We start from the raw sequence: 12,946 nt of genomic DNA, 5'->3' as shown, positions 1-12,946 counted from the left end.
TGGATCTTTCCCTGGAATCTGTCGTCTTACCTTCAAGCCCTACACCAAACCAGGTGCTTCTCAGGGACCGTGAGCTCGTGCTGTGGGGGTAAAGGTGGTCACAGGTGCTCGGCACAGCTGAGACAGCGACATGCAACCACAACACTGACAGAAATGTTAGCCGCGCTGTCGGAAAACCAGGAGCAATAGCATAACTTGTGCCCCTTGCACACAGGCTACCTGCTTCATTGGGTATGCTTAAATTGTCTGTGCACATCTGAATGCCCTGCGCTTGGCCACATCCAGCAGATCAGTCTGTGGCGTGTGAGCCACGTGGAAAGCTACGAGTGGATGTCTTGTCCCAGAAAAGGGCCAGGCTGTTGGAAGCGGCCTCAAAAGGCAGTCGGGAAATTTGCTGTTTCCCTGAGCCCCCTACGCGCCTCCCCACTCAGTTCTCCCTCTGCCTGCACTTCCCGTGCTGGAGGAAATACTCCAAGCCGAACTGAAGCACCCGATACTCTCATAAACCACCAGAAACATCTGCGCCCGGTAAGAGCGTGACTATTCACGGCGACAGGAGTCTGCAGGGCCTCAGCCCGCGCTGAGCAGACGCCCGTTGCAGCTGATAGATGAGGCCATTACCACCAGAAGCGCTACCCAAAGCAAGGCAGAAAGGCAGCTAAGCGCTGAAGGTATCCTGCAGTCAAGTGGCAACCGAGTCACAGAATATCAGTCTTTCTTGTTAATTGCTGTGATTTTGTTCTAAGACAGCTGGAGGTTGGCAAGAAAGCAATTTGTTTCCTTCGGTGGAAAATAAAGGAGCTTCTGTGGTGTAATCCAGAAAATTCTTCTGAGAGAGCACTTACTTGGGCAAGGTAAGGCCCAAAAGTGCACGGTTTTATCTGAAAAAGAGTTTTAACAGAGGAAGAATACTGTGGCAAGTATGACAGCCTCTCTTTGGGGCTGCCTGGGACTGAAGTTTTAATGAGAATTAACCCTTGTGGTCTGGGCAACAGGAAGGAAAGTGGAAAATTCATTGGCAAGTGAGACATTTGTTTCTTTTCTGTGACTTATTGTGCCAACTCTGGCGAGGAGTACGGTGACAGCCAGGAAGGACAGAAAAGATGTTGCCTAGTAATAAAAACAAAATGCTTTTTGCAGGAAGCAGAAAGAAATGAGTCAAAAAGGGAATTAAGAGGAAGCTTCAGAAAACAGATCACACACAAACAGAAAGATAAAAAACACCAAAAGCCACTGATGCTTTAGAAGGAGTAGGGGAAAATAAGCAACGGGGGGGAAGGACCTAAAAATTGACTGTGGTCCAAGAGAAGAAAACAACTGACCATCGAGTAGAAACTGATCAGTCGAAGAGTCCGTAGGTAAAAGACGTCGCAAGACAGGTCTGTATATCTTGCCACATCCTCAGCTGCCTTCAGTAAATCAGTAAATGTCAACTGAAATGACATCAGTGGAGTTTCTGGCCCAAAGATTTCAAATGGTTGTGATTAGCTGGCTGTCAATAGGCAAATGTCTAGCTGAGGTAAAATCCTTTCGAAAGGGAGACTGCAACTGTATCATCAAAAACAAATCATGGTGAAACCCAAAAGATGGGGGAATCATCCGCATTGACTCAGCGATGTTTGAGAGATCCAATAGAAACCTGGAGTCCTACTTTTCAAATCGGGAAGAAAAACTGTAGAATCATAGAACAGAATCATAGAATCGGGGAGAAAAATAGGTGATCCAGATAGGATCAGAAAAATAGGCTTCCCAGATCCTGGGAAGCCTCATGGCCTTGGGTTTGAGCAATATTGTATAAAGCTGGGCCAGCTAATCAGATCCCACTTGAAGGGCAGGATTACAGTCACATCAGCGAAGCCCCTTGTTTCTGGTATCACACTGCTATCACTAAGCATGCTCAGCTGCCTTTCGGCAATTAATTTGCAGCTTTGCGTTTGAAATGCCTCGTTAGAAGGAAGTGAAGATCGCATGTGGGAGGTCAGCTGACATATTCAGCACAGGAAGCATCCTGCGCTTGATGGAGAGCAAATGGTGAAATATGACAAAAAAATAAGAAAACTGCAACCACCAGTGTGAGGGTTCATCAAGCACACAGATTTTGGGGACATTTTGAAACAAACCTGACCAGCATGGCTACCTCCTATAAGGAGTTTGACAAAGCAGGGTCATTAAATGTGACTTTAACACTGTTCTGTGCTGCCTGGAATGACCGTAGTGAAGATAGGTACTCTAGTCTGGGTTTGCAGGGCACAACAGCACTGAATTCACTTCGCCTTGCATTGCTCAAGCAGTATTTCTCATGGTGCTACCAATGACTACCTTTCCTCAGCACAGAAAGTCTAACAAAAGTCTGCTATTGACATTTACAAGAAAGAAGTCCTTTCTTCTCTCATTGCTAGTCTACTCCTCCTGGAGGACAAAAGATGGATCCACATGTTGGTGAGAGCATGTGTTGGCTAGCAGTCAGTCTGCATCTCAGGGGAACTTCATGCAATCAACTCTGCGTGGAGGAACGGTCCCTTACAGGACTCTGAAAAGCCTAACAAGAAATTCACTGAACCTAAACACCAAGCAAATGAAACTGAAAGTTGGAAATGTTTGTTCTTTTCTATTTTGTCACCCTTTCATTTTGCATGTTATGAAAATCTTCCTACTCTTTTAAACAGTCTCGCTTCAGAGTATCTGCAACAGTTTCAGACCAGATGGAGTCATTCATTGACAAGCAATACTGTATAGCAAGTGTCCGATAATTAATAATTATCTTGGCATTTCATAATTTGGTATAAAAATCATCATATACTAATTTGTTGCAATTATGAATCCAACAGACAATTCCAGATGCCTGCTATAGCTTGGCACCAGCTAATGTTCTTAATGTACTTATGGTACAGCATTTTCATTAAAAATAAAGAGCTTTAGCAAAAGTTTACAACCAAAATACACAGGAAAACAGCTCCATTTCTCTCCCCTGCACTCAGACCCAAACGTATTACAGCTCTTCTCTGCCAGTTGAGTGAGTGTAGATCTTCTCTTGCGAAAGGGAACTGAAGTTTTGTGTCTGCCTGATGGAAACCTTGCCACCAGCTCCAGAGCCATAAGCATTTCTCTGTGCAACAAAGTTAGGCTCAGATTTTGCTGTCTGTAAGGTGCACCAAGGATTTCTGGTCCATGGCCTGAGATGAGAAGCCTCCTAAGAAACATTTTTACCTGGGGTAACTTCATTTTGGCTTATGGTCTAAAAGCATCTATCAGTGCAGTGAAGTATCTGAGCATTTTTCAGACATGAAGCAAAGCAGTATCTAAAATTACACTTGCATTTTTCCATGACAGATTTTCGCATGTACAGAAGTTTCAGATACGTCTGTGTACACTAATTAGATAGTTAACTGTAGAGTTAATGAAGAAAATGCCTATATGGGCATGCAAATGAGGGGTATAATTACAGAAGTCTCCAGAAGAGCTCTGAGCACACGTTAGGGTTGGTTTAGGGCAGCAGGACATTGGCCTTCCCCTTTCTAGCGGGATTCTGCACACACATCTCTGCTCCATCCCCACTCCAGCCTCCCCCCAGCAGGAGCAGTGGGGGATAAGAGTGCCTAGACCACATATGGTCCTCAGTTTTGCTGGTGGAATATTATGAGTCCTTTGCAATACTTGACAGTGTTTCTTCAAGTCATCTCTTGATCTTCTTCATCTTTGGGTTAAATAGTTTCATCTACAAATATTCAATATTCATTAAACAAACAAAAAACAACAAGCCAACGTGTTTCCCTCCCTGACATCTCGTCTCTAACCCTAAGGGGAACTGCCATGCAAACCCCATGCACATGATCCAAGCGCCCCGAAAGCAGATAAATCTGAAACAAAGTGATGGCAAGCCGTGTGCCTGCTTCTCTCAAAAACCACGCTCACGGGAAGGGAAGAGCCGAGCTGTGGTTATGGAGGACTCACGCTGATTTTCTAGCAAAGTGCCATTAATCTGCCAAAACCCACGGGCACCGCTGGCAGAGGCGAGTTTCATGCCATGCCTCCCTGCCCTGCACACCCTGGGAGAGGGAGGAGGCTCCCCAGGGCTAGGATGGGAGTAAGCCCCAGCAGAGCAGCCCCAGGCCACTGGGGAACAAATCCTTTGCCTACCAAATGATGTTGGTGGCAGGAACATCCATCCCTGCAGCTACCTGGCTGCTCCCCCCGCTCCCCCGCCTTGGTGCTTTTAGTTAAAGGAGCTCCTCGAGGCAGAAATTCCTCAACATTTTTTCATGTCTTATTTGTAGCTCTGCAGGATCCTTTTTGAATAAGCCTCGGTTTCGGTGTTTTCTGCCAGCTCAGACAAGCTCTACAGACCTGAGGTTCCAACTTGTTCTTAGCCTCCAGGCAAATTAGAAATTCATGCACATTTTAGGAGACTGGAAATCTCAGGGGGGCGCCTGAAGGGAACTGGAACACTTTCACAGCTAAGTCACACCAAGGGATGTTACCTTTATTCAAATAACCTTTACATAAGTGATCATTTGTACTGCCGGCAAGATGTCAAAGCAGTCGAGATAATCAGCAAAATGTCAGTCCTCCTGCCGATGACAGACCTCGCTGCAGAGCCGGCAGGGTCCCGTGCACCTCTGGGGACAGAGTTGTCATACTGCAGGAGCCAAAGCGAAGGTGGGGTAGTTATAACATCCCGAGCAAAGCACCTGCATCGGTCGCCAGTCAGCTCCCACCCATGCTCCTCTCCGCGGGATTAGGGTCTCCCCGAAGACCACCTAGCGGACAGGCCGTGATTTGAACCTCTCCAGGGCTTCTCCATCAGCACCTCGCTGGGGACAAACAGCCAGCATTTCTCAGGCAGCTCTGCCCTTTTGCTTAAGGCTGCTTCGTGCCTGCTAACCAAACTGATATCTCAATAATGGCAGATTAACGTCACTTTGCTCTACCCTCAGGAAAAAAAAAGAAAAAGAAAAATTTTTTTTTAAAAGATATATATTTTTTTATTTATAAAGGCCACTAAGTGAGAAGTGGCTGAGATGGAACTGCACCAGCCATTTGCCCACCTGTCAGTCAGGTGCTGGATTTTCTTCCTCCTTAGCAAGGGAGACGCCATCCTGAAAGCTGCGCTATGATGCTGGGTGACGCGGCTCTAAATGCCACCAAGCCTACAAAGGGGGCCGTGAGTGATAAATAACTTACTTTTATCAGAGCTACTGAATCTTAGCACAAGTTCAGCAACTGCGTGTCCTTTTAGTCCACGATCATGCCAGAAAAAGGGAATCACTTCAATAGTCTTGTGGTTGGACATATTGACCGGCCGTACAAGCAGGGAACTTAACCTTTCTTTTGCCTTTTGTCCTTTGAAAGCCAGTGAGGCTGCTGTTATGGTAGGGCCTGCAAAATGCAAAATGGAAACCATTCCGATTTGATTCTTGGAGAAGATTTAATCATAAATCAATGACAAACTGTCCCTGGAGGACACTTATATCCTCACTTTCTTTTCAGCCCCACTCCAGGGCTTATTGTATTTTATATGACCAGAGATATATGAAACTGCTCTGTCTCTCATTTCCCTCCCCACCATTAGTGTCTATGTGTATAAAAATATGTGTGGCCACAAAGAAAATTGGGTAACGGAGCCTCCATTAGCCCTGCAGTCTGTTTCAGAAGTGACAGCTAAACAAAAAAAAAAAAAAGAAACTTTTCTAACATTTCAGGCCTGTGGAAGACCAGTGCATAGTGCCCTTCTTAAACTTCCACTTCATGTTTTAATAACCCAATTGTGACAACAGCAAAAAAGAAACCTCTCCCATCCCTTCTCTTATTCAGAAAGCTGGAAACATATATATATATATATATTTTTTTTTTTTTTGCTTTGCTTTGCATGTTGATTCTCATCTTGATTCCAGAGAAGAAACAGCTTGGGAAAGCACATGCCTCCCGTGAAATAACCAAAAGTCCAAACCGCTTAGTGCTGTCTGTTCTGCTTCTGGCCTTCTGATCTCTGCTAATTGCTAAACTTTGAGTATGCACTTGAAATTTTCTGTGGGCAATGTAACTCTCTTCAAATAAAAATAGATGCCAGAAATTTTATTCTAACTGAAATATAGAGAATGACATTTAATGTAAGTGTTTAATCATTATTAATTGCTTTGGTATTCATTGAAATCATGATGGGTTCATCTGAATGTGCTGCCTCGCTCCTGAGAATGCTCTGAACATGTAGATATAGCAGATAACAGTAAAAAAGCAGAGTAAAGCCTTCTAGGAATATTATTTAGTCCATAGGTGTATATGTTCTAGCTAGTTAATCCAAATTATTTGACGTAAAATGCTTTAAATAAATAACCCCCACTACTTCACCCTATAAAATATATTATTGAAAATCTGAAGCCTAAAATTTTGTCAAACCAAACATATTTAAATTGCTGTTTTCTATTTTTGAAATAAATTGCTCCTGACAAGTTTTGTGATACAATCAACCAAAAAGAAAGCAACCGGCGGCAGCCCTGGCAGCCGGGCACCAGCTGGCCAGGCAGACGACACCCATCTGGCACAGAGTACGGCACCCCAGAGCCTTGCCAAAAAGGCCACCGCAGGCTCTTGTGAGACTCACCAGCCACTGTGGTGAGACTCACCAACCAGCTGATGGGCACGGAGACACCAGAGTACACCAAGAGCACAACTTTTGGCTGCTAACTATTCTCTCTTAAGATACATCCATGTAGCAAATCAGGGCTCCAACCTCTTAACACAGGGTCTGGTGCAAATTTCTCCACTTCTGTCTTCTCTGAAAAACCCTGTTAAAACTTTCAGCCTCTTTAAAAAATCATAAATGTAGATGGACCCAGAGTTGCGTCCCAACCCCAAGCATTCAGCATCACAGAATGGTTGGGACTAGAAGACACCTCTGGGTCCATCAGGCCCAAACCCCTGCCCAAGCAGGGCCACCCAGAGCTGGTTGCCCAGGACCACGTCCAGGTGGCTTTTGAAGATCGCCAAGTGTGAGACTTCCAAGTGTGAAATCTCAATGGGAGGTATGAATTCTCTTTCTCAATTCTGAGAAAACATTTGAAAATATATGTCTTAAACCCTCTCCTTATAAATTTGTTGACAGAATCCCTGATAGAACTGGAGTCTTGCTACTACGCTTCTAAAGGATCAATATTGGAATTGGTAGGATTTTTTTTTTTCTGCTAAAATAGCTTCCTGTCACAAATATGTCATTTTCACAGAACCAAAAATTTGTGGGGGGAAAAGAAAAAAAAAAAAAAGGTTCAATAAAGATGACTATGCTGAAAGCAAACAAACAAGTAAGCAAACAAGGAGATTCAGAATTGGTATTTGCATCTAAGCCTCCTTGTCTCAGGTGAATGGCCAAAATACCGTGATTGCAGTCATTCTGAGGTGAGCAATGCCAGAGCCAGAATTGCAAGGAATAATAGGCTGTAACCACCTTTCTTACATAGCATGACTTGTGATTTTAAACCTGAGACAGGGAATGAGCTTCCCCTTTCACGCTCCCATCCACATAACATTTATGTCTGTCCTGAATGAGAACTGGTCTATCTAATATTCTCATTTCTACAGTTTGAAAACAGGTGAACATATTTGGGTTCATCCCCGTGTGGAAAAAGAATCAAGAAAACTTTTCCAAGGAGGTTGAAAAACATTTTCCATTTGGACCTATTTAATATTACTAGTGGGTAGAGAGCATTTTCAGAGCCTTAAAAAAAAAAAAAAAAAAAAAAAAAGTCTTTTTACAGCATCATCTTTTTACTATGTGAAAAAAGCTGGACAGCAAGACAGCTACCTTAGCAATTAAAAACATCAGCAAAACTCTAGCTAAGTGTGTTTCAAATTCAGCTCTATTATGTGTCAAACTCCACCAAATTATATGAATCGCCTTTTAACAGCCAACTGCTTGCTATCTAGCTGCATAGCATCCTGGCACGTTTATGAGGACACATAGTGAAAACCAGGCATTTTAAGGTATTTCATGCCATTTTTTCAAGTCAACAATGAAATTCAATACTCTTCAGCAGCTGTTACTTTCCACAGTGGTAATACCAGCAGTCATATGGTCTCCACAGACACTAGCAATGTGTACAATTATTACATTGCTAATGCAATTGCAAACTAATAACGATGTCCGAAGCCTTTCAACGTACTTACTCATGACACTAAGAAACAGCTTTTTAGTGGTAAAGATGGAGGTACAAGTTGGACAGTTCAGACACAGAAACTAAGGGCTGGAAAATTGTGCCTCTGCTCAATACTCATTGTTTACTACACAGAACACCGAGCTGTGATGTGTGCCATTATATTATACACAGTTGGTAGAAGAGGTAGAAAAATTCCCCAAATTCTTATCAGGTTTCCTCATTTTAAAATTGGTCCTTTTAAGACCCTGCACTGAGGTATCTAATTAAAAAAAAAATGCAGAAGAGATTAAGAAAATATCCCCTATCCAACAGTACTGAGCTGATCCACTATTGTTCATCAAGTTGCAATCAGAGGCTTTGAGCTCTAAGAGAAAACCAATAGGAAGAGAGACGGGAGATATTTAAGAGGACAGAATAAAAAAAGAGAAAGGAGTAGGCCATGTGTACCTAATATATATGTACACGTGGAAAAATAAAGGACCAATGTGGTGAAACTCAATATTTAGGACTACAAGATCTTTGCAGACTTGGACTGATAGAAAAGATATATGGAAGTGTAGTTATCTTGGTTTTGATTCTCAGAAATGTGAACATCTGCAGGCCATTTTTTGGTGTCTAAACATGAAAATCTAATCTAGAGAAACAAACCAACAGAACAACAACAACTAAAAACACAAAAAAAAAGGTTTTGTTTGTACTTTGCTGTATTCTTGTCTTCAAAGCTAATGACCTAACCAAGTAGAATGGAAAAGAGGTGGGAAGAGAAGCAAAGGAACAGAAGGATGAAGCAACTAGTCATGGTGCACGTGGACCCTGGGTTTCCAGATTCCTGATGCAGTACCTGGATGCACCCCTGTCTTGGGGAGGTCCCACTATTCCACTGATCCATGTGAGAGCTGTTGGTAGAAAGTGCTGGAGAACTGTCGAGTGTTGTCACTGAAGCAGAGAGACTGAAAGCCTGAAAGAGAGACTTAAGAGACTACAAGAGGGTGAGCATTTATGGAGCAGAGAATTTTGTCTCAACATTTCAATATCACAGTCACAAGTTTTGTCTGAGTGACTGTGGATCATGTACAAATGCATCGTTTGATTTGAAACCAAGATCATAGAATCACAGAATGGCTTGGGTTGGAAGGGACATTAAAGATCACCCAGCTCCAACCCCCTGCCATGGGCAGGGACACCTCCCACCACACCAGGTTGCCCAAAGCCCCATCCAGCCTGGCCTTGAGCACCTCCAGGGATGGGGCATCCACAGCTTCTCTGGGCAGCCTGTGCCAGGGCCTCACCACCCTCTGAGTGAAGAATTTCCTCCTAACCTCTGATCTAAATCTCTCCTCTTTTAGTTTAAAACCATTCACCCTTGTCCTATCATTATCTGCCTGAGCAAAAAGTTGCTCTCCATCTTTTTTATAAGCCCCCTTTAAGTACTGAAAAGCTTCAATGAGGTCTCCCTGGAGCCTTCTCTTCTTCGGGCTGAGCATCCCCAGCTCTCTCAGCCTATCTTCAGAGGAGAAAAGATATGAATAGTTTGGTTTTTTTCCCTAGATAAATCTTTCCAGTGATCAATTGCTTTTACTTGTAAAAAAATTGGGTTTTATTTCTAATCTCTTTTTGTCTAGCTTCAGGTTCAGTGTTTTTACTTTTCCAGATGAAGAGCTGTATACAATTGGTGATCTCAATACACAATGATCATATTTTTAAATCTTATCTTTGATAAGCAATATTTGAAAACTTACAGACTGAGCTTTCTGAGCCTCTTTTTTTCTCATGTTTTCTGACCTTAGACTCTTTCTTGTAATCCTTCCCTGAGCCCGTTTTGTGTTTTTCAGTACTGTTTGTGAAGAGACAAAAAAAAAGAGAAAGAATAGTGAAATAAGACCTGAGGCACTGCCACTACGGATTTGAGGTAATTCTATCTCCTACTTCTATTTGATATTTGCAGGTATAAGCACGGAGGAATTACATTGCTGTCTTGCATACAGCATCAGAGGGGAACTCAGCTTCTTTTGATTATTTGCTGTGATTCTTATCTCATTTTCAGACTTGTTGAATTCACACTCTCATCAATACTTTCTCTGGGTCAGGATCTTTGTATGGGGTTGAACTTAAAAAAAACTATATTATTTAAGTAAGCACACCATATATAATCTATCCCATTATGATTTTTGTATCTGTAAGTTTTAGTTTTATGATTCAAAAATATTTAGTAAGACAATTGAACAGCAATGAGCCAAGAACAGATGTCTTGTCCCTGCCAGATAATTATTTTCCCATTTACTGTTTTTTCTGTGAGACTTACTACGTAGCCAAGTTCCAGATAATATGGGTAATGTCAATCACATGTTCTGTGGTGTATTTTTCAAGTTTCAATTTGTATTTCTAGAAATTGTTATGAGAAGTGGTCAAATGTAAGTGCTGACTTTTTTATCTCTTGTGTGAAAAATACTTTTCCTTTTTTGAAAACAAAACAAAACAGAATTTTATGGAGAAAAGATACTACTCTGAAAAAACTGAGAATCTCTAACAGCCACTTTCTGTAATAAATGTAGCAAATTCAGGGGCACTCTATTTTTTTTTTTTTAATGTAAATATAGAGTATTCATCTCTTTTTTTTTAATGTTCAGCCTATTCAAGGAGTAAAGCCATGCAACAACCCTGGAACCAATATCTGCAAACTGGTGTCATCCATAACTTTGACTATAACTTTGCTCACTCAGCAGTTACAAAGTCTGTGTGTCTATGGGCTAAACAGACTCATGTTAATGTGTACACAGCGTTATTTCAGCATACAATTATAACTAATTATTTAATATGTTCTCATTACAACTTGAACTTGGGAGAACGAAGACTAAGGCTTCAGAAATATAAACTGATCTTGTATAATGCATATTGCATAGCCGATGATTTTCTTGAGCTACATTAAACAATCTCACGTGATAAAAGGTATTTTACCTTCTTTCTTTTCTTCTGCTTAAGTACCTTTAAAAAGAGAGATTACAGGAAGGAAAAAACATATTCAAGGACAAGTGATTTAGAGAAGGTAAATACTGTTTGTGTTCACTCTATAATGAGGGCAGGAACTAAATCTATGACCCAAGGTAGCAAGGAAATCCCCTTTGTGAGCATCCACTGATTCTCAGACTTCTAAAATGCAGACCTTTTGTTCAAAGAGATGTAAAGTAAAAGTATTTGAAGGGGGTGAGGGAACAGACTTGTTCGGAAAAAACACATGAGAGTGAGGTGGATCATACTCAATACGACAATTTATTTTCAAGAGAGGAAGTTTCTTAAAATGAGATGTTTAATATTTTAGCAACTATTAATCGTGTCTACATTTTTAGATCACAAATGAGAGAATTTGCTTGTATTTGCTCCCCTAGTTATAGAAAATAGCCCCATTGTAATAGTCCACCATAGAAAGACACTAGAGGCCTAGGTTTAACCTAAAAGAAGCACCTTTCCTGATGCCAAGTTGATTTACATGCTCTTGCATCCTGTGCCTAATGACAAAATACAGGCAGCTCGAACCTGAAACCCACGAGCTATTTTACAGTGCACACCAACACTAAACAATACTTCAAGGCTTGAAAATGAGAATGCTTCACCCTAATCCATAACAAGGAATTTGGGGACAGCACAACACATACCTACTGCATTTTATAACACATGCTTACACCCTCAAAACCTGTAGGACTACTTTTGGCTTAGACCCGAGACTTTGTGTGTAAGTTAGCTACACCAAGGCACGTTTCCATGAATATATCAAACTGCACCAATTACTTTATGCTGGTACTATGTAGGTCTGATATATTCTGTAGGTTCGCATCAGACCGATTTCCTAGTGAGCGAAGACAGTCCCTCGTGCTTCAGTACACCGAGTCTCAATGCTAACATGCTGATGGCCTGAGAAAAATGATGTCTCTTCTGATGCAACGCTTACGTGTTGGAAGATCAAATACCGCTGAGCTCTGCTTTGCCTTGCCCCCTCCCTGTTCCTGACCCATATGTTCACTGACTCACAAGGCAGCTGGCAGAGGAGACAGCAGTGCATTCACCAGCAATTTGGTACCAAAAATCAGTAAGCCTCCTCTGGCTGTTGTTGGGTCAGCTAACTATAGGAGAAAATTTTATTACTGGTACAGGAATCTAACCCGTAGATCCTGAGAAAAACCTATCGTGATGCTACTGATAATGTCGCAGTTCCTTCCTGGGTATTTCACTGAAATCATAGTTTTAAAAATGCTTCTGCTGATCTTTAAAGAAAAGCCAGAAAAATTCTCTTGATGCCCCCTTACAACCCCACAGCATGTGTAAAACCAAACCAAACGAACAAAAATAAACCCTATAAAGTTTTAATTAAGAAGAAAGATTTTGGGGCACTCAACTGCACTGAAAACTAGTTTTCCTCCTGTACCTGCAAAATGAAATGCAGGTACATTTGGGAGTGTTTGTACTGCTGCCTGTTTGACTGGCACCTTCAAATAAATTGTTCATGGTCCAAGTACTCAGGTGTAAACTTTACACAATTGAATTCTAAGTGCAAGGAGCAGGCAAAGCTTGACACCTGCTATATCATGGTTTTAAAAATATCTCTCTGCGTCTGAAGTCCTATCTGCACTATCTGATAACGCTTGCTTATCAGTCAGGATGTTAGCTCCCAAGTCACTCAAACACATGTGAAAATATCCTGTACCCTCAGATTTCTGCGTGTTTTGGTACCTAAAAGAGAAGCTATGTCTTGGACTTAAATTATTTTATAAAGGGTTACAAGAGGACTTAGTTATACTACCCAACAA

The sequence above is a fragment of the Anser brachyrhynchus genome (assembly GCF_964034855.1).
Source record: "Anser brachyrhynchus genome assembly, chromosome: 2".
Taxonomy (NCBI): domain Eukaryota; kingdom Metazoa; phylum Chordata; class Aves; order Anseriformes; family Anatidae; genus Anser; species Anser brachyrhynchus.
The sequence above is the reverse complement of the archived record's forward strand: the minus strand, read 5'-3'. Positions refer to the sequence as shown.